This window comes from Schistocerca piceifrons, chromosome 4, assembly GCF_021461385.2.
Source record: "Schistocerca piceifrons isolate TAMUIC-IGC-003096 chromosome 4, iqSchPice1.1, whole genome shotgun sequence".
NCBI lineage: Eukaryota > Metazoa > Arthropoda > Insecta > Orthoptera > Acrididae > Schistocerca > Schistocerca piceifrons.
This window is the reverse complement of record NC_060141.1, coordinates 774,452,984-774,475,676: the sequence shown is the minus strand read 5'-3', so window position 1 is coordinate 774,475,676 and position 22,693 is coordinate 774,452,984.

Below are 22,693 nucleotides of genomic sequence, written 5' to 3'. Positions count from 1 at the left end.
GCCAGTAACAGTAAGTTAAAGAGATTTGGTTGAAATTTCTAGGCAAACGGAACAGGTATCTAGAAAGTGTGCTATGGAGGACGGACTGGGCAAAGTCGCAAATGAGAAAAGCTTCCTTCAATTTTCTCGAAATAAAGCTTACAGGTGGATGAAGTTCCTGGAATACTTCTTCACAATATTGCGTAAACTGTACAATCAACCGGCCGTTCTAACGGACAACTTAATTAAAATCAAAAGATTTAAAGCACAAGTAACTGCGCAAACCTGCGAAACTTTAACGTACGGTAAACCACGGGCTCGAGATATCAGTGACAGCATCGCTGAAAGTACACATCTCTATTATAAAATACGAGAAACAAAACGAGCCAAAAAATTTAATGAGGTACTAGATATTAGTGGAAACGAAATATTTAACAAAGCGCGATCGAGGAACATGCTTTGGCCTACCATAAAGACATTTATTCATTACCGAATGTACAAGAAACATCAGCAGATCGGTTTTGAACACAATAAAGCCGTGATTGCCTCTAGTCGCAACGAAGAACTAATTTCCAGAATAATAAATAAGGACGTCAACGTATCATCTCCCAAGAGAAAAACTGCTTGATTGGATAGAGTGCCGATGCAGTCTTACGAACAGTTTTGGGTTATCGTAGGAGAGGAACTAACCAAAAGGTGTAATGAGGTCTTAGTAAATGACTTCTTCCTCTCACAAGTTAGGAAAGGAATGATAGTTCTGATACAAAGGCTGCCATTGGTAATAGGCTGGAAAAATTACGTTCTCTAACATTGGTCAATGCAGATATTAAAATTCTACGTATGTTATAAGCAGAAGAATAAAACAGCCACTCTAGAATGTAGATGGACCGTAACAGGCCATTGCGTCTACAGCGCGGTCAAAGATTGATCCTTTGACAGAGTGTAGAGATATTACACTTTTAACATGGAAATGCAAGAAGAGGTTAGCAATAGCTCCAGTCGTAATTTTTCTTTTACAGGATTAAACCCCAAACTATTACTTAAAACGATCGAGAAAATGAACTTTAGTTAGGCAGTTAGAGAACTGATGATGAAATTCATAACTGGCGTGAGGTCGAGGCTGATATTAAAAAAAAAAAAAAAAAAAAATATTCAAGTGGCTCTAAGCACCATGGGACTTAACATCTGAGGTCATCAGTCCCCTAGACTTAGAACTACTTAAACCTAAGGACATCACGCACATCCATGCCCGAGGCAGGATTTGCTCCTACTACGTAGCAGCAGCGTGGTTCCAGACTGAAGTGCCTAGAACCACTCGGCCACAGCTGCCGGCGCTGAAAGTTAATCAGCAACTGATAGATCTGGTGCCGATTAAGCGATGTGTACAACAGTGAATTCTCCTCTCAATCTCGTTGTTCCCTTTTAGCACTCGAGCATCTACTGACCAAATTCCATGGTTTTCTCTAAGGCCTTCACACATTCAATAGATAAATAGTGGGCCAACTTACACATAACACAGGTGTGATCGTCACTTCCGAAGTGAGAGACTGGGACAAACAATAAAGAAATGTTTAGACACAACTGGGGCAAAATTTAATACCACAGTTTACGTTCCAAATGGCCTGCACCATAGGCTAAGACAGCAAGTGACATATTTCATTACAGATCCGTTTCAGCTAACATTGCGAATATCCAGTACCCTGCGGCACAATGTTAGTGACTTTATTTCCATTATAAATATTTATGCCCCCACGAACCATGGACGATACCGCTGTTGTGGAGGCTTGCGTGCCCCAGAGATAAACACAGCCATACCATATGTGCAACCACAACGGAGAGGTCTCTCTTGAGAGGCCAGAAAACGTGCGGTTTCTGAAGTGGGGCAGCAGCATTTTCCGTAGTTTCAGGGGCCGTAGTCCGAATGATTGACTGATGTGGCCGTGTAACATCAACCTAAACGACCTTGCTGTGCCGTTATCGCAGACAGCTGATATCGAGGGAAACTATAGCTGTAATTCATCCCGAGTGCATGCAGCTCTAGTGTACAGTTAAGTGATTATGAAGGCAGCCTCTGTGGTAAAATATTCCGGAGATAAAACAGCCCCCCTATTCGGATCTCAGGGTGGGGACTACTCAGGAAGACGTCGTTATCAGTGGAAACAAAACTGGCGCTCTAAAGACCGAAGCGTGGAATGTCAGATCCCTTAATCGGGCAGGCAGGTTAGAAAATTTAAAAGGGGAAATGGATAGATTAGATTTAGTTAAAGCTAGGTGTAGTGGGAATTACTGGAGTTCGATGGCAGGAGGAACAAGACTTCTGGTCATGTGAATGCAGGATTATAAATGGGTGTAGGTTTAATAAAAAAAAAAGAGCATCGACGAGCTACTAAGAACAAGATAGTGAATGCATTATGTAGCCAATATAGACACAAAGCCCACGCCTAGCACAGTAATAAAAGTTTGTACCCCATTTAGTTCCCCAAATGATGAAGAGATGGAAAAAGTGTATGATGCGATAAAAGAAATGATCCAGATAATTAAGAGAGAAGAAAATTTAATAGCTGTGGGGGACTGGAATTCGATGGTAGGAAAAGACGAAAAGGAAAAGTTGTAGGTGAATATGGACTAGTGGTAAGGAAAGAAAGAGGAAGCCGTCTGGTAGAATTTTGCACACACCACAACTTAATCATAACTAACTCTTGGCTAAGAATCATGAAAGAAGGTTGTATATGTAGAAGAGGCTTACAGATACTGGAAGGTTTAAGATAGGTTATATTATGGTAAGAATAGGGTTATGAATTGTAAGACATTTTCAGGGGCTGATGTGGGCTCTGATCACAATTTATTGGTTATGAACTGCAGAGTAAAACTGAAAAAACTGCAAAAATGAAGGCATTTAAGAATATGCGATCTGGATAAACTGAAAGAGCCAGAGGTTCTAGAGAGTTTCAGAGAGAGTATTAGGGAACGATTCACAAGAACAGGGGAAAGAAATACAATAGAAGGAAATGGTAGCATTGGGAGATGAAATAGTGAAGGCAGCAATCATTTAGGTAAAAGACAAGGGCTAATAGAAATCTTTGGGTTACAGAAGAGATATTGAATTTAATTGATGAAAGGAGAAAATATAAAAATGCAGTAAATGAAGCAGGCGAGAAGGAATACAAACGTTTCAAAAGTGAGATCGACAGGAGGGGCTAATGGGTTAAGTAGGGATGGCTAGAGAACATACATCACTATGATTAAGTTAATTATTGCCTACAGGAAAACTAAAGGGACCTTTGGAGAAAAGAGAACCACCAGTATGAATATCAAGAGCTCAGATGGAAAACCAATCCTAATGAAAGAATGGTAAGCATAAAGGTGGAAGGAATATATAGAGAGTATATACAAAGGCAGTCACCTTGAGGGCAATATGGGAATGGACGAGGATGTAGATGAATATGAAATGGCAGACATTATGTTGCATGAAGAATTTGACAGGGCACTGAAAGTCCTAAGGCGAAACAAGACCCTAGGAGTAAACAACATTCTACTGCAACTGCTGACAGCCTTGGGTGAGCCAGCCATAATTAAAATTGTCCATTAGGTGAGCAATATGTATGAGACAGACGAAATACCCTTAGACTTCAACAAGAATTTAAAAATGATAATTAAATGGACACCCTAGCTGCAAACAGGCGTTGATGAACTTCATTGGGGACATGTTGAAAATATGAGCCCCGACCGGGACTCGAACCCGGGATCTCCTGCTTACATGGCAGACGCTCTATCCGAGCCACCGCGGGCACAGAGGATAGTGCGTCTGCAGGGACTTATCTCTTGCACGCTCCCCGTGAGATCCACATTCCCAACATGTCCACACCACTACATTCGTAGTGCGGCTAATAGATGTTTGCCCATCATACTCATTACTCGTTGCAGATTAATCTACCAAGTTCCGTACGAGTTCGGGCATAGCGTGTGCGTTCGCACAAGAAGGTCAATGGCCGGGAAGCCATATTTTTTAACTATATATGACGGTAGTATCTGTTCCCGAAAGAACAGTTACCGTGGATGACCATGCAGCTTTGCTAGAAATGAAATGATAATTAAATGGACACCCTAGCTGCAAACAGGCGTTGATGAACTTCATTGGGGACATGTTGAAAATGTGTGCCCCGACCGGGACTCGAACCCGCTGCTTACCCCAATGTAAGCAGGAAACATGTGATTGGGAAGGGAGTGAGGTAATGTTGTAGCATATCCTCAATTCTATTCTGTCTGTACAATGAACAATCAGTAAAAGTAACAAACGAAAAATTTCGAGTAGGAACTAAAATCCATGGGGAATAAATAAAAACTTTGAGGTCAGCCGACGACATTGTATTACTGTCAGAGACAGCAAAGGACCTGGAAGAGCAGTTGAACGGTCTGGGCAGCATCATGAAAGGAGGATAACATCAAAAAAAGCATAATGAGGACAATGGAATGTTGTCTAATTAAATCAGCTGATGCTGAATGAATTAGCACATTAGACACTTAAAGTAGTTGATGAGTTTTGCTGGCTGAAGCAAAATAACTGATGATGGTCACAGTAGAGTTGACTTAAAATGTAGAATGGCTATGGCACGGAAAGCGTTTCTGAAGAAGAGAAATTTGTTAATATCGAGTATAGATTTAAGTCAGCAAGTCTTTTCTGAAAGTATTTCTAAGGCCTGCAGCCATGTATGGAAGTGAAACAGAGACAATAATTGTTAAGACAGGAAGAGAACAGAAGCTTTCTATACGAAGTGTTCCAGAAGAATGCTGAAGATTAGATGGGTGATTCATGTAACTAATGAGGAGGCACTGAACAGAGATTGGCAGAAGAGGAATTTGTGACACAACTTGATTAGAGAAAGGGGCCGGTTGGTAGGATACGATCTGAGGCATCAAGGGATCACCAATTTAGTGCTGAAGGTGAGCGTGGAGGGTAAAAATCGTAGAGGGAGACGAAGAGAAGAATACAGTAACCAGATTCAGAAGGATGTAAGTTGTTGTAGTTACTCGGAGACGAAGAGGCTTTCACAGGATAGAATAGCATGGAGAGCTGCATCAAACCGGTCTCAGGACAGGAGAGCACAACAACCACAGCAATATATATTTGTGATGTGATATAACATAGTGCATGGATTGTGCATTACCTACATATTGTCTAGATGGATCGACACAGATATCTTTCTCAACTGTATTTTGACTGTCACTTTACATTTGTTAAATTAAACTAATATTTGATTTGCTATGACAGTAATTTGACAATTTTTGAACTACAGAGTCATATGTTCACAAAGTTACGACTGTACTGGGCACTATGCACTGTACACTGAATAATTAGCTGGAGCCCCCACGTGCTATGGCACTAAAATACATATGTATTTGTTACACTCAGGGGCATGGATGTTTGTGATGTCCTTAGGTTAGTTAGGTTTAACTAGTTCTAAGTTCTAGGGGACTAATGACCGCAGCAGTTGAGTCCCATAGTGCTCAGAGCCATTTGTTACACTCAACACTCAGCTTAATTGAGCGGTACATAGATGTGACTGGTCTCAGTGTTTGGCTACGTTTTGCTGTCTTAGTGTGTCAGCTCACACCTGTTGTAAACTCAATTTTGAAGCTGAAATAAAAACATAAAAAAACAATGCAGGCAGGTATTGCGACGAAATTTAAATATTGTGTCACTCATTTTGATTCATAATTTTTAAAAAGCAGTTCATTTCTATATTTTCAGGACAATCTTCACACTTAAAATGCAGTCTGAGGGGCTTTTATGTAAGGGCGGCTGTTAATAACTGATGCTACAACACTTCAATATAAAATTCATATACCGCGATCACGGCACTCGACAGTCTATTCACAGTTCACACAATACATTGTTGTCTGCTGTCCTCAACCACTACATTGCCTTCAACTTTATCGTTTTTGAACGTCGCTACATACATATTGGTCCCCAAACGTGGCTACCAACCCACTACCCACTACTACCCCCAGAAGGGCTGCACGTCCGGCTCTTAGTCTCGCTCAAACTCAACTACCCTGTCATCAAATATGGCGACCCTATGCACCCTCGAAACGACTGCCTAACCAAAAACAATGTTTGACCAAAAGAATTACGCATATTCTAAAACTAAACACAAAAACTCATATGATACATTGAAAAATATGGAATGTTTCCGGACAAGAACAATTTAAAGTCCCATTTTCTGTATCTGACATCGTTTTTTCACAAATAATGTTCTTCTGGGGTAATATTGCTTTCCCCAGATTTTTGATACCAAACATGAGTAAACAAATAAAAATACATTCTTAATTACTCATCAATCTCTTTAAACTTTAGAATGCTGATGCTAGTTTCGTCTCTTTAAATTTATTTACTACTAGAAACACATTTTCTCTGAGTCGAATCCCATATTCCAACCACCCATTAAATAATGGCACAGATTCTGCTAAATAGTCTATGATTGCTCGATGCAGCAGTACTAGCCGCATCGATAAACACTTTGTTCATGTTAATTGGCAAATCATTGCCAGTGTATTAGCAGTTTTAAGACAACAGTAACTTTTAAACTATTATATGTTTTTGTGGCACTTCCAGATAATTTAGTTTTAAATATTTTACTGTCCATGAGTGTCAACTCGCACCTCCATGTCACCCTTAGTTCTGTTTTCATCATTCTTTTTCTGGCATATAAATTTCTCCATGCGCGGCCAGATTCGCCCTGCCAAGTGTCCGCTCGGGTTTTTCCAAGGCCGCGTAAACGCTAGCCGTACGCCACAGCCCCGTAGCAACAGCTACCCACGTGCTCTGAGGCGGGAAACTTCCGCTCTAAGCTCCCTCCACAGCTTGTACGCTCACAAAGTACAAGCGTATCTACATACACATACATGTAAGTAACCAACCACAAACCATACTGAATGAACAGACCGGTCTTAAATAGCAATACTATCATTAAAAAAATGTGTTGAAATGCTCAAAAATGAAAACGGATAAATTTAGTGCTCAGTGCATGCCAGGGATGACGCACACCAAAATGAAATTTTTCCATCGTTGTTCATAGACATAACGTGGAAAAATACGTTAGAGAGTCAGTTTAGAACGTACGAGAATGTCACAATTCATGAAAATGATCGGAAATGGAAGTTAACAAAAGCATACACTTCAAATAAAATCTTCAGCCAAATAAACACCTTAAATTAATAGCATCTAAGAGTGCCATGAACATAGGCTCAAGAAACATATACCAATCGCAGATATAGGCGCAACCAAATATTGCGTATATTATCTGTAGAAGAGTGCTTATACTTCGTAATCGTATGCCACCATAGCTCTAAAACCTTCAGGTTGCTGACTTAGCAGATTAACTACTACCTTAATTCAACAAATAAAGAACGACAGTCAAAATACAGTTCGCACCGATTTATATCCGTGACGGCCCATCCATACAGCGTCAACGTAAACAGAAATTCACGCTCAATCTGCTACCATAACATATTTACGTATAATGAAAATAGTATCACCCACACTGTACCGCAGGTCACTCGATAAGGGCAATGCGAGCAACAGATCTGTTGTGTAAGTGAAAGAAATAAAAATTAACATCACACAGCAGCGCTTCTGGACATTCCTTATACATCAGTACCATTAAATCGAAAAAGCTGCTCCCCCGTTCACAAAACAATTCATCGACCGTGCCTGGAAGGAACACACTAAAGAGATTCAACGTCCAGCAATGAACCAGAACTGCAGGGATATAATTAAACTTAAGTAGGAAATAAAACTTAACACACTACCGGGTACAATGAAAGAGAACCCTATCAGGAATTTAAGCCGAATACCGAGAGTCACCTTTCTGCACAAGTCCGTGTCATACCACACAGCTGCGACACTTTCCATTACAAACATAGTATGTCTCCTTAATATTGTCGAGTACGCGCAGGCTTAGCACCAGAGATAATAAATCGTATTACCTGTCTGCGACGGTAAAATTGGCTTGAAGTTCAGAGATATGCGCCCAATCTTTCGTGTCGTGGCTCTTGGGATAAAGATAAGAATTCTCTCCCGATTGTTAGCCATCTAAAGATAGACTAAAAAGTAATTTGCGCTTACGCAAAAAGAGTTGTAATCATTGTACACTGTCCGGTTTGTGAACGATAGTAATATTATTCACATAAGTCCTAGGCGAGATAATAGGTTTATTGTATTTTCTTCAAAATATAGTTATTTCGACGACTTGTTGCTACGAATGTCTTATCCCGTATTCATAATTTATGCAGTTTGCGGAACGGAAGTAAAACTTGAAAGTGGATCAGCGGCTACAGTCTGCACTACAGATCGAGCCACATTTGGGGAAATTTTCATTTAAAATATAGTAGTACAGTTGCTGGTCAGCAGCCAAAAATAGTGCTACATTTTGCTCACGGTGTACTCCCACCCCTTCACCCTCTTCCACATCCGTAATTCTGTAGAGCTCTGCTTTATATATGCTTGAAATTGTAAATAATTTTATTCAATTAATTTGCAACTGGAGTGGCACTAACATTTTACCCAGCGCTTTTCGTAAGCTCATTAAGAATACACTATTAGTAAAGAAGCAAAGCAGTATCATAGTAACATTATTAACATCATAAATATAAAAAATAGTAATAATTCCTCCAGGTACTTTTCGAATCCATAACCTATATTCTAACTCAGCCCATAAAAAGTATGTATAAGACTGACTCCCGTGACGAGACTTTGTGTTAGATAACGTATTCTACTGTTAATGATTTGACTTTCTTGTTGCATGCTGCCAACATTCTCTGGGTTCAGGTTAGGTGTAGTTAATGCAGAGTCAGGTCCATCAGAGAAGGACTTCGCGATGCAGTAGTAAATAAAGTTGGAGCATGTCACTCTTGCTTTCTTGACTAGCTCGTAACTGTAACTAATCTGTAGATTCTTAGGTGATCTTCTACAGTAAAGGCTGGTGTAGACCATATGTCGTTTTGTAGTAGTATTACAATTTTATTTATTTTCTGAATAGTACTCTTCACGACACATCACCGGAAATTATACTTCAATTTTTAATAAGGGATTATAAGTATTTTCTTTACCTGCCAGGATAGCCAAGTGCTCTGCTTCCTGGGCTCGGGTAGGCGCGCTGGCCCCGGATCGAATCCGCCTGACAGATTAACGACGAAGGCCGGTGTACCAGCCAGCCTGGATGTGGTTTTTAGGGGGTTTTCTACATTCCTCTAAGTGAATACTGGGCTGGTCCCCACGTCCCGAATCAGTTCCACGACTCACATACATTGGAAACACTTCCGCACTTTTCCATGATTTACACTGTACACTGGACGCAGAGAGATGGCGTACTCTGATTCTGTCCTGGGGGGGTAGGGGGGGGGGGGCAAGGGTGCGGCAGGAAGGGCATCCGGCCACCCCTTCACATTAATATGCCAAATCCGATTTAACCATGCCGACCCCGCGCAAAATGCGGGACACAGGCGCAAGCGATTGATAGATAGATAGATATCAGTATTGTCTTTGATCTACGTGACGATAATTTATGTGTAGATATAGGTGCCACGGATAAACTGTGATTTGATCTAAGAGGAGAAATTTGTTTGTGTGTTAAGGAAAATACCAGTGCTCACAACGAACACAATGCAGCTGGCAAATTTAGTTAATAGTCGGCTGAAGAGATAAAGGAACCAAGGGTACCTAATCTATTTAATAGAGGACCCCTTAAACAAAATTCAGCAATTGAGAAATTTAGCATCACACGAAAGAGACGTAGTCTCAAATATTTCAGAGATGACCTCTCAGGTTACAGAATTAGCCACAAAACAAAAGGAGGTAGTCACTAAGCAGGAATAGATGCCCACTAGGCAAAATACATCTCCAATTACTAGTACGATTACTGAATTAACTGAGAACTAGGAATCCAGATAGAAGGAATTAGCATAGGAAACGATCAACTTGAGAAGAGCTCAAGAGCTAATTCCATGAGTTGTAAGGAACCTACCAACGGAAGTGAACGAAATCTAGGGAGGAATCCCCAGGTGAAATGGTAGACGAACTGTCAGAGCGACGGAAAAATTTGTCATTGGCCGAGAAAATATGGTACAGGAACAGATTACCAAACACAAGCAGCAAGTCTCAGCAGACTTCGATGCTGCGGCAAAGTTTAAAGTAGTTTAAATAGTACAGTCCGTCTTTGTGTAAATTCAGACTGCGGTTGTCAGTCTGTCACGTGATAAGAGTTCCCACAGACATTGAGTTAAGAAGAAATTACTTAAGATAAAAGGAAGAAATACAATCTGATTTTTCTATGTGGAGAAATAAAGTAACTGATACAGTCGAAATTGCGAACAAAGAGATAGTTGATACGTCGTTGGAGGGGTGGGGGAGGGTGGGTGTTGGAGAGGGAGTTGGTTTGGGAATACGAACATGAAACTACATGAAAACGAGAGGGCACAGACCGCAGGCCATGGATCAGAATGTAATAATCTAAATGCGCATCAGGCTGTTCGAAATACACTCCTGGAAATGGAAAAAAGAACACATTGACACGGGTGTGTCAGACCCACCATACTTGCTCCGGACACTGCGAGAGGGCTGTACAAGCAATGATCACACGCACGGCACAGCGGACACACCAGGAACCGCGGTGTTGGCCGTCGAATGGCGCTAGCTGCGCAGCATTTGTGCACCGCCGCCGTCAGTGTCAGCCAGATTGCCGTGGCATACGGAGCTCCATCGCAGTCTTTAACACTGGTAGCATGCCGCGACAGCGTGGACGTGAACCGTATGTGCAGTTGACGGACTTTGAGCGAGGGCGTATAGTGGGCATGCGGGAGGCCGGGTGGACGTACCGCCGAATTGCTCAACACGTGGGGCATGAGGTCTCCACAGTACATCGATGTTGTCGCCAGTGGTCGGCGGAAGGTGCACGTGCCCGTCGACCTGGGACCGGACCGCAGCGACGCACGGATGCACGCCAAGACCGTAGGATCCTACGCAGTGCCGTAGGGGACCGCACCGCCGCTTCCCAGCAAATTAGGGACACTGTTGCTCCTGGGGTATCGGCGAGGACCATTCGCAACCGTCTCCATGAAGCTGGGCTACGGTCCCGCACACCGTTAGGCCGTCTTCCGCTCACGCCCCAACATCGTGCAGCCCGCCTCCAGTGGTGTCGCGACAGGCGTGAATGGAGGGACGAATGGAGACGTGTCGTCTTCAGCGATGAGAGTCGCTTCTGCCTTGGTGCCAATGATGGTCGTATGCGTGTTTGGCGCCGTGCAGGTGAGCGCCACAATCAGGACTGCATACGACCGAGGCACACAGGGCCAACACCCGGCATCATGGTGTGGGGAGCGATCTCCTACACTGGCCGTACACCATTGGTGATCGTCGAGGGGACACTGAATAGTGCACGGTACATCCAAACCGTCATCGAACACATCGGTCTACCATTCCTAGACCGGCAAGGGAACTTGCTGTTCCAACAGGACAATGCACGTCCACATGTATCCCGTGCCACCCAACGTGCTCTAGAAGGTGTAAGTCAACTACCCTGGCCAGCAAGATCTCCGGATCTGTCCCCCATTGAGCATGTTTGGGACTGGATGAAGCGTCGTCTCACGCGGTCTGCACGTCCAGCACGAACGATGGTCCAACTGAGGCGCCAGGTGGAAATGGCATGGCAAGCCGTTCCACAGGACTACATCCAGCATCTCTACGATCGTCTCCATGGGAGAATAGCAGCCTGCATTGCTGCGAAAGGTGGATATACACTGTACTAGTGCCGACATTGTGCATGCTCTGTTGCCCGTGTCTATGTGCCTGCGGTTCGGTCAGTGTGATCATGTGATGTATCTGACCCCAGGAATGTGTCAATAAAGTTTCCCCTTCCTGGGACAATGAATTCACGGTGTTCTTATTTCAATTTCCAGGAGTGTATTTCGCCTGTTGCTCATGGCGCATTACTGGCGACTGCGCTTTATGCAACAATAATGGTGGAGGAGAACATGGTTATACTTAGAAAATTTCAAAAATATTCGCCAGATAAGAAGGTAAATTCCATGGTATTCATTCATGGATATATAGGCACTTTAGATAAGTTACGAAACCAGATATATGCAAGGTGATAGGGCCCTATAGGCAACTGAAATAACTGATTCACGCAAAACTTATAACGACTTTGAGAAGGCACTATTCGCCAAATACTGGTCCCTTAGCGTGCAGCGGACACTACCTTTTCTCTTTTAGAAATGGGACCTTCCGATGATATTTCGGAAAATAACTTAGTAAGTCACGCTACTGGCCTGAACCCACTCCCAGTGAGGATATTTCCAGAAATTTGAAGCCAAAACTGCCTGTAGAAGTTACAGAGAAAATTATGCCAGCATTGGAATCCAATCCGAAAAAATTTATGTCTATGTTGAATTCCGTAAATTTAATTCAAGAATACATTCTCACGACCAAGAGACGGAGGGTGTTACTCATAGCGGCTGAGAACAGGCAATGGTGATAGTCAAGTATACAGACATGAGCATATTGCTGGATGTGTCGAACAGTATAACCAACCAAACGGGTACAAGAAGTACAAAACAGGTAATGGTAATGGGAAGAGCTAATGCATAAATCAAAATAGACAAAAATGTTGTGAAAGAAGACACAAACTTGGCCTTGCACCTTATAATAATATGTGTTGGAATAACAATCAGCTGCAGACACAAGGGAATCCTGATTGGAGTAAGTACTCGACGATAGTAATAGCCGACTTTGCTCTGAACTGAACCAATGTTACCAGGAATACCCAACTGGCCCGTGCTGAGGATTTTCCGCCAGCTACTGATCTAGGCACAGGACATGCGGTCATTCCGATTTCGAACAGTTTTTTAATAGAGAATTAGCGCAAGCCAAGTTGCCTATCTTCCCAGTAAACAACTGCAAGGTTGCTGGAGCTGTTGGCACGGGATCCAGAAATGTTACAATGCAGACGTAGATGGCAGTAACTTATCGAACGTTGGGGGTATCTTTAATAGCCGAAAATATTACTAAATCCGACTGGAAATTATTTCCTACTAGAAAGAACAACGGTTATACCTGGATCTTGGGTCACTATCTATATAACATGATGACAAATAAGTGCCATCACTGCTGGAATCCGTAACTGCCATCTTGGATAGCCACCACAGTACGGCAAATCATAGTAAATACCACGTACAGTTTCACAGATTTAACACAATAGGAGATACAAATTTTTAATATTACCTGAGACAGGAAGAATGGGTCCATTCCCATCAAATGGGTCCATTCCCTCCCTTTAAGGACTGAGTGATGAAAGTCGCAAAGTCAAAAGAATTGAAGCAATTTTAGTTTCTTATACACCTATTTTATAAAACGTCATGAAATATTCCCACCAAAACGGGTGATATGAGATTGAAGTTGTACATCCTGAAATATCGTATTCTCAGGAAGAAACCACAGAATACTCGTCATTAATTAATTTATTTTTCATTTGACACTGAAGAATTTTTCTTGTGTAGTAATAGTACCATTACATTGCTTTACACTAAAATTTAAGTCAGCTTCATTGGACATGCTTTTGTGGAAAAAAGAGTTTATAAATCGCATTATATCTTACACTTGAGAAGAATGTTCCACATTTTTTACAAAATCATAATTTATTTTGAGTACTCATTTATTCATACAAGTAATACTTATATGTAATTAGTTGTAACTGTTATGAAAAATTATGATTTAATATTTCTGAAATATTATTTCCATTTTTCATAAGCACAGTGTTTCAATAAAAAAAGAAATAATCTGATAGTGAGAGTCGAACCGGTGACATACCAATTACAAAGGTTTTGTGCCACATATTCAACTACTTGCAAATATGCCAAAGATTCAAAAATGTTTTGTTCATAACAGAACCCAGAATATAATCTTCAAAAGCGTTTTCTTTTTTTCAAGAAATTCGTCATACTGCATTAGTAATTTGTTCTGTGTACAATGAATTGGTAATCCCAGAAGAATGTCGAAAATTGAAGACAATTAAATAGGGCGGTTTTTGAGGTTACCTTTTGAGGTGTGAAACACTTTCTCAGTCATCGATGATCAATGTGCCTAAGACAATGGAATACCTCAAACCACTTCACTTTGAGTGCTATAATAATTTTATTCATAAACTTCCAAAAAATAAAGCGTGCTCTAGAAAAGGAACTCATTCGTAACGTCAATTAATCTGCTCTGGAGGTTTCGGTGTAGAGAAAATATGACAAAGAATTCTACATGAAATAAGCAAATGGATACATTTAATTGCACACATACTTTCAAAAATTTCGTTACCAGATGGCAATATTAGTTGATCAAAGTTTTGATTGCTCACTATTATCACCTATCCTTCTTAATGAAAGAAGAATTTTCACATAGCGTGTTATCCCACAAGTTATTCACAAGGTCGACATTCTGTGGAATGTCAGTGGGGACCAATTCACAGATTTATCTGAGTTTCTTTTAAATCTCCACAAAATTACACAAATAATAGAAACTAATAAAAGTCATTTCTTATTTTTCAGTCACTTTCACGGCAACACAGCTTCTATCAATAATAAACACAATAGACCAGAGCATCTCAATTAGTGAATACATAAAATATCTCACAGCTATTTCATTTAGTTAATCATAATTACACTTTTTCGATACACTTCATTGATATGTCGTTACTGAAATAGTTGACAATTGTTCTAACAGCAATAAGAAGGAAGAGACAGAGAGTAATTTGAATGTTATTGTATTACATGTAGCAAAAACACTGTTCACATTAAATTATATATGGGTATCTCTAGTGCTCGATGGTATCAGATTCAAACCTGCACGAAATGAACATGGAAATAATTCCACTAGCCAAATACAATAAATATGTGCGGCACTTTGGTCATTGCATGTGAAATCACGACATCTGATGTCACCACTTGATTAGGTTCATATTAGTTACAAAGGATATTTACAGTGTCACGACTACATTTTGGAAAGTAAAATGGCAAGTGAGTTTTAGAATCCTCCTGTCTACACTTCACTGAACATTATAAAAATTAAAGTAATACCCCCCATTAGTATTTTTCACGTACAGTTTGTATGATTTGCTAAAGAATAGACTGAATATACCATCACTTTCAGAATGAGTTTACTGCTGGTGTATTGTTGGTTCGTGTATCATGAAGAGACAGCTAGATAGGTTATACGAATTTGTGCCATATACCAACTGCAAGTGCAAAATTTAGAGAATTTCATAACTATTTAATGAAAACCTCCTTCGTGAGTGCTTTACGACTCTACCTACATGTTTCTGCATCTGACATATAAAGTATATTACCTAGATGGAAGAAAATTAACCAATAGATACCGTAAGGGAAGAGGATCTTGTAGCTTCATCCTGTAGTATTGATTGTATGTGTGCTTTGTATGTGAGGAATACTTCCATGTAAGCAATATTCTTCATCATTTTGGGTGGATTTTACTGCTGTGTTACCACTACTAGTTTACTTTCTTTGCTTAATGCATTATTTTCGTCTAGGAATATGTACTTCATTCCCTTTTTATCCATTAGAGGATCAGTTCTGAAGAACACTTTCTAGGTGACAGCCTGTGGCACCTAGCAAGTTTTCCCTCAAGATTTCATGTTTCTAGGAACAGCAGAGTTGTCTCAAAGCCAATACACCAGCAAAAGTGTAGACCACTGTTTAACCCTCATACGGCTTGAAGTTTGAAAATTCCTTTATTGATGGGCATCTGCATGTTAAAAAAATGTTTTCTTGAAATTCAATTTTTGCTAGTGTTTGTGATGTGGGCTAGTTGTTATGTCTATGAATCTCATTGTCTGTTCATATACGTAGAAGTCTCTAAAATGCACAATAAGAGAAAAATGTTATTATTATTTTATTATTATTATTGCTATAATTCTGTTGTAGATGAATTCTGTATGTACAGTTTAGAAAATAGCTTTTTGTTCCTCTGTAACATGTGATCCTCTTCCTTTTTCTTATGCCAGAGCTAAGGTAGCCCCTGAGGGCCGGCAACCCGTACTACACCACAGAGAATGGGGACAGCAATGTCCAAGGTGTACCAAAAGCACCAAGGTAAGCACCGGCTATTTACATACAAGATAATGGAAATAGACATTCCAAGCACTATTTCCTGCAGGGGGAGCTCGCGCCACGGCCTGCGGGAAATATCACTACGCCAAAACCCGACTGGCTGGATACAGCTATTTAGGGGCCAGAACCAGCCCCAGAGTTCAGTTCACTCCGGATGCCGACCGTGTGGACTTCGACCACTGAAGATTACATCTTCGTCTCTGAACTGGACTTTTACTGGTGTGCATGTGTTACCATGAACCTTTGTGGAAAGCTGGAAGTGAACTTTTGATCGCCTCAATTAGGGTACTTTTACTGGCATCGTTATTGTTACCTTTATTTTGTTGTTCAGTCATCATCCTTGTGTACGTACATAAATAAAAGTTGTGTTTGTAGAAAATTGCGAATTGTCAGTCACTACACAAGTGGCGACGAGTTGGTGTTTGCATGTGTCTTCCTCATGGCGGAAGTTGTACTTCAGCAGCTGGTCCAAAGCGCGCATAATTTACTACAAGGTTTTCAACAGTTTTGCAAGAAATCTCAGGACAGACAGGAAAGTTTATTTACGGAACTCTTGCAAAACCAGCCGGTTATGCCGTCCCCGACGTTTCCCGCTTTCAACGAGGATGCTGAAGACTGGAAAACATATGAGAAGTGGCACACCGTTTGGGCTGTTCCAGTTGAACTGCCTCATGTATGGCATCGCTAGTGCACCAGCCATTCTTCAGAATTACTTGTAACTGCTCTTACTAAAAGTCAACCTTGCTAAATGCTCCTTTTTTCAAGCTGCTATCTCCTACCTGGGTCACATCATTTCCCATGATGGCATATCGCCTACCTCCACCCACCTCGCCACTGTAACGGCCCTTCCTCGTCCATGTGACTTCCTCCAAGTGCGCTCTTTCCTGAGTAAAATTACTTACTATCGAAAGTTCATTCCCTCCACCGCCCACATCGCGGCGTCCTTCCTCCACCTATACCAAAAGAATGTGCCCTTTCATTGATCCTCAACTTGTGAATCGGTTTTCTAAACCTTAAAGCTGAAACTGCAATCTGCATCGTGTCTCATGCCATATAACCCCTTTATCCATATCCTCTTGGCTATGGACGCCGCAGACTACGCTATTGGGGCTGTCCTTTCGCGCCGTCTACCAGATGCATCGGAACACCCTGTGGCGTACATATCTAAATCCCTTACAGATGCCCAATGCAAATATTCCCAAACTGAGACAGAGTCCCTGTACCAAATTCCTGCTGTACCTTTTCGGTATGTCTTTGCACTTTATCACTGACCATAATCCCCTCGTGGCCCTATTTTCACCGTCAGCCCAGTTACTCACGAAGACTTCCCACCACCTGCAGCGATGGGCCCTGTTCCTTTCACGTTTTAGGTACACCATCCATTCGCGGCCCACCCCCCAGCATGCCAACGCCGGTGCCTTGTCTCCACTCCCCTCTTGCCAGGATATGGCATTCGATTCGTCAGACCTAATTTTTCAGGTCGATGACGACATGCAGGATGTGTTAGCTGCATTCCCAGTCACAGCTGAGAGGGCAGCCGCAGCGACGACCACAGATCCGCTCCTATAACTGGTGCGCCGCTATGTTCTACATGGCTGGCCGACGTTTCTTCCGCCTAGCGGCCAGGCTGACCTCCGATTCTTCTTCGCCATCCGCCATCACCTGGTGGCTGTCAACGGGGTGCTCCTCTGTGCGGAAAATGACGCCAATCCACGAGTCATGGTACTAACTTCTCTGCGGTCCTGGATTCTCTACATCTCACATCAAGGTGAATGGGATATTGCCCTGACGAAAACCCTCACACGTCGCCATGTCTTCTGGGTAGGCATGACAGCAGACGTGGAGCACATGGTTCTAGGTTGTCAGCAGTGTACCCAGGCCCTTCCCACAGTGTACTGTTCCTTCCATTCCTGGCCCTCCCATTAGAATACATCCATGTGGATATTGTGGGACCCTTCCTTGGCGCTCTTCACAGATGCCTACTCCCACTTCCCTTTTATTATTTGACGCTCCTCTATCATCACAGAAAGTACCATCCTGTCCCTGTCGAAAATATTTTCCATTAAATGCCTTCCTGTCATCTAGGTATCAGACAATGGCCAGCAATTTTGCAGTCAAGAATTCGCCAACTCCCACAATAATTGTATCTACCACGCCTTTACCCCTCTTTTCCATCCCCAATCCCATGGAGAGGTGGAGCACCTTCTTCACAGTTTTAAAACTCAGATGAAGAAGTACATAATGGACCATTCTCTGGAAGAAGCTCTTACTTTATTCCTCAGAACTTGCAGGGCCATGCTGTTGGGTGATATGAGACCACCCAAACTGTTCCATTGTTGCCAGCCTCGGACCCTACTCCAGCTGCTCCTGGCACATGTTGGAACTCACACCCTGCCCAGCACTTCCTGATACTCATCCTGCTCCAAGGTGTGGGCTTGCAGTTTCGGGCCCCAGCCCAGCTGGCTGCCTGGGATCATTATCCAACCCCGTGGTCAACAATTGTCCGATGTGTGGTTCTGCGGCACCACAACCAACTGCATCCTCATTTCCTCGAGCAGCCGCAGCCCCAAACGCCAGCTCCTCTCTCTCTCCCATCGCTGGCCCCTTCCTTGGAGCCGTGTTGCCTGGCAGCCTCGTCCACCGACTAAGTCCCGTTCAAGGTCACCCACCTAGTGTGCAACGAAGAGTGGCACAGCCACCAAAACAAAAAGTAATTAGATTTTTTAAATAAAAAAAAGGGATGGAGATAAGGAATAGAGATAAGGAAAGGACAGAACACACTTTATTGTCTATAATAAATCATACAATCACCATTGATCTTTATTTTACAATTGCCATTGCCGACTTTGGCCCATAAAAAGAGGTATTCATCAGCATTTAATTTCTTCTTCCTCCTCGTAGTCAAAACAAATAGCATGCATGATGCCCTCTCCCCAATTGATGGATGATCTTCCGATATACCGGCTGCTAGCCCCGCGCCAGTGTATACTCTGGACCCATGGTGGCAATTCTGGGACCTTCCCCAGAACCCGCTTCCCGGCATCTCTTTGGCGCCGCCTTGGTCGTACAACGTGGATGTCACCATGCTGCTTCCCCAGTGCGAAGTCGCCTCGCAACCGCCACTGCTTTGGTGTTTCAGCCACCTTGCATGGGTAGTGGCATACTCTCTGCAGTGGCTGGGTTCCACCGCCACCTTCAGGAGGTCTTACATGCAGATCAGCCTATGGCACCAGCTATATTGATTCTCTCTCCCCCGTGGTCGCCTATGCTGCACCAGCTTTTACGAGGAGGGAGGGATATTATGCCAGAGCCAAGGAAGCCCCTGAGGACCGGCAGCCCAAAGTTCGCCACAGAGGACGGGGTTGTCTATGACCAACGTGTACCAAAAACACCATGGTAAATACCAGCTATTTACATACAAGATAATGAAAACAGACATTCCAAGCACTACTGCAGGGGGAGCTCGAGCCATGGCCTGCAGGAAGTATCACTGTGACGAAACCTGACTTGCTGGAGACAGTTATTTAGGGGCTAGAACCAGACCCAAAGTATAGTTCACTCTGGATGCCAACCTCATGGACTTCGACTGCTGAAGATCACGTCTTCGTCTCTGAACTGGACTCTTACCAGTGTGTGTGAGTTACCACGAACATTTGTGGAAAATTAGAAGTGAACTTTTGATTGCCTCAGTTAACAGACTTTTACTGGCATTGTTATTGTTACCTTTCTTTTGTTGTTCAGTCATCAACCTTGTAAACGTATATAAATAAAAGTTGTGTTTGTGAAAAATTGCGAATTGACAGTCATTACAGTTTTATTTACCAAGGTCGGCAGTAGCCTGTGTTCCACGTTCACTGGAAGTACATAATTCAATAACAAAAGAGGGGTCATAATTTGTCGTTGAAGTGTTTATTTGTGTTGCAAATTGATTTAAACCACTTTGTGAGCCTAATCAGCGCCGTAAATTAAATAATCAGACTGGTGTAGTTGCCTACACGGATCTACACAGCTATTCTCATTGCCAGACTTGGATGCAACAGTGTCCCCTTTAATAATCGTTATTTAAAAATCTGTAATCATTAAAAATAGACGACATAACGAAATGTAGAGTCTATTTCAGCACACTGCATGAACGTTAAACGTAAAAATCTGCAGGACTAATAGTATACCACGAAAAGAGAGAGCGCTTGTGCTGCACCGTGTGTTTCAGGTACCATGTCCCAACTTGTAGCAAGAACCATTCATTGTATCCATTAGATCAATATAAAACGGAAGTATGCCCTTTGAGATTAATTTATATATATTGATACAATTCCAAATGCCTATAGAGTAGACGATGTTTAAAATACAATGTAGATATAAACGTAGAATACGCAGTGTAAAAACTTTAAAAAACCAAATTAGAAACTCTTCAATTTCGTATTTAGCGTGAGTGAATGCTCACATCATCTCACATTAATTTTGACACTCATATATTTTTGAAATAAAGATTTCTACATCAACGACCAATGCTGACCCACAAATGTCCTTCTTTTGTTATTAATACTGGCGTGGTGGTCGTGATGCAAGCAACTCATGATGGAGTTCTCCTTCATAAACATAATCCAATGTTACAGCTATTTTGTTATTGTCTTATTGTTATTCAATAAACAAAATATTTGAGTTCAAGGTTTCCCATTTGGTTTTACTTACAATTGACTTGATTTTGTAAGATCTTATTATCACATTTGTGTCGCGCTGGAATTGTACCTTGTTGTTTTGGTGTGCAAGGATCTTCAATTTACGACGTCTGCGAACACACTGCACTGAAACACATCATTTTCAACGTCTATTTTTCAATATGTGCGTAACTTTCGTGTCTTCATATTGTGTTGTCAAATGTCGCTGTGTGTTTTTCAGCCGCCTTTCTATTCGTTGTGTGTACGTGGTTTGACATTTGTTATTTGTGAGCCAGGTGTTTGTGGGGGGAGGGGTTGTCATTTTAGGGGATGGAAACGCAAATATTAATATTTCTATACAGTGGGGTAGTGATGTCATTGGGGAGGAGGAGGGAGGCAAAAGACAGGATTAAGTAAGTTACTATTTAGCCGAGTCATGTTCCACATATTGATTTGAGATTGTTTCATTATACAGCATCATGAGTGTGGTGTTGCATACATTAATTTGTTAATTTATTACTTTCTTGGTCACTGGAAGGACTCTTTGTACATGAAAATTTCCTGTAATGTTAGTGGTTTTCAGTTGCGATTTTCTGTCCAATAATTTTCATATCTTCTTCCCCACTGAAAGTGCTTGCCCATGCCTTGTTAGGTATTCAGAAAAGGTAGAATGGCTCTTTTCATGCTTCCAGTCCCTCATGCGTTCTTTGTATTTTGTTTCGAAGTTTCTTTCTGTCATCCCCAGCGACACTGGTTTGCTATCTTGCACTCCAACTGGTAGATACCGGATTCTATTATCCTGTTGTGTGCGTGTAAATGTGACAGGATTGTGTTTCCCGCTGTATGTTATGTGTAATCCTTTTTTCAACAATATACTTACTATCCTGTATGTTAATTTGTGTTGCGTGTATGTTAACGAGTAACAAATAAAGGGCGCAACTAGTCTTCCTATGGAAAATTACAAAAACGTCACCTATGATTATTAGCAACATGTATCGGAGCATTAGCAATCTGTACCTCCACGTTACAGGCCAAATGCGTACTCGTCATCTACGGCGCTTCTGACATATTACGAGGAGTTGCAAAATCAGTGATGCAGCGCTACATTTAACCGCCCAGACAATGTTCTAGGCTGATGTCTAGAGAAAAATATTACGGCAGCTGTAATTCTTTTGCTCCAATAACGACACTCAGTCTCACAGTGATGGATAAAGGGTAACAGTTATTGAACTATATGAAAAAGAAAACGTAAATTAGTTATAAACTACGGCGTGCTCACACTTTATTCCACATATAAACATCACTACAGATATTCAGATTTAGGTTATGACATGTTCGATATGCCCGCCATGACTGCCGATCATGTGGCCCAGACGAAAAGCGAAATTCTGCAAGACCCGCTGAAATGTTGGAACATGGAATATCGATGCTGTAGGTGACCTCCTAAACGTCTCTTTTCAGCTTATAAATGGTTTTGGGGTTACTGATCTACACCTTGTCTTTAATAAACCCCACAAAAAAGTAGCATGTATTCACATACGGAAAATATAGCGGCTAATCGACGTCCATTCCCGTGGCATCTGTATCCCCAGAGCCAGAATGCGGTCCCCAAAAGTGCTCCAGCAGGACATCAACTCTCTCCTGCTTCGATGGTGTCGAGCTCCGTGTTGCATGAACCACATCTTGTCGAAATCAGGGTGACTTTTGATAATGGAGATGAAATCATCTTCCAAAACCTTCACGTACTGATCGGTAGTCACCGTGCCATCAAGGAATATCGAACCCACTGCTCTGTGACTGGACATTGCACACCACACAGTCACCCGTTGAGGTTAAGGGACTTCTCGATCGCGAAGTCCTGATCCTCGGTTCCTCAAATCGCGCCAGTTTTG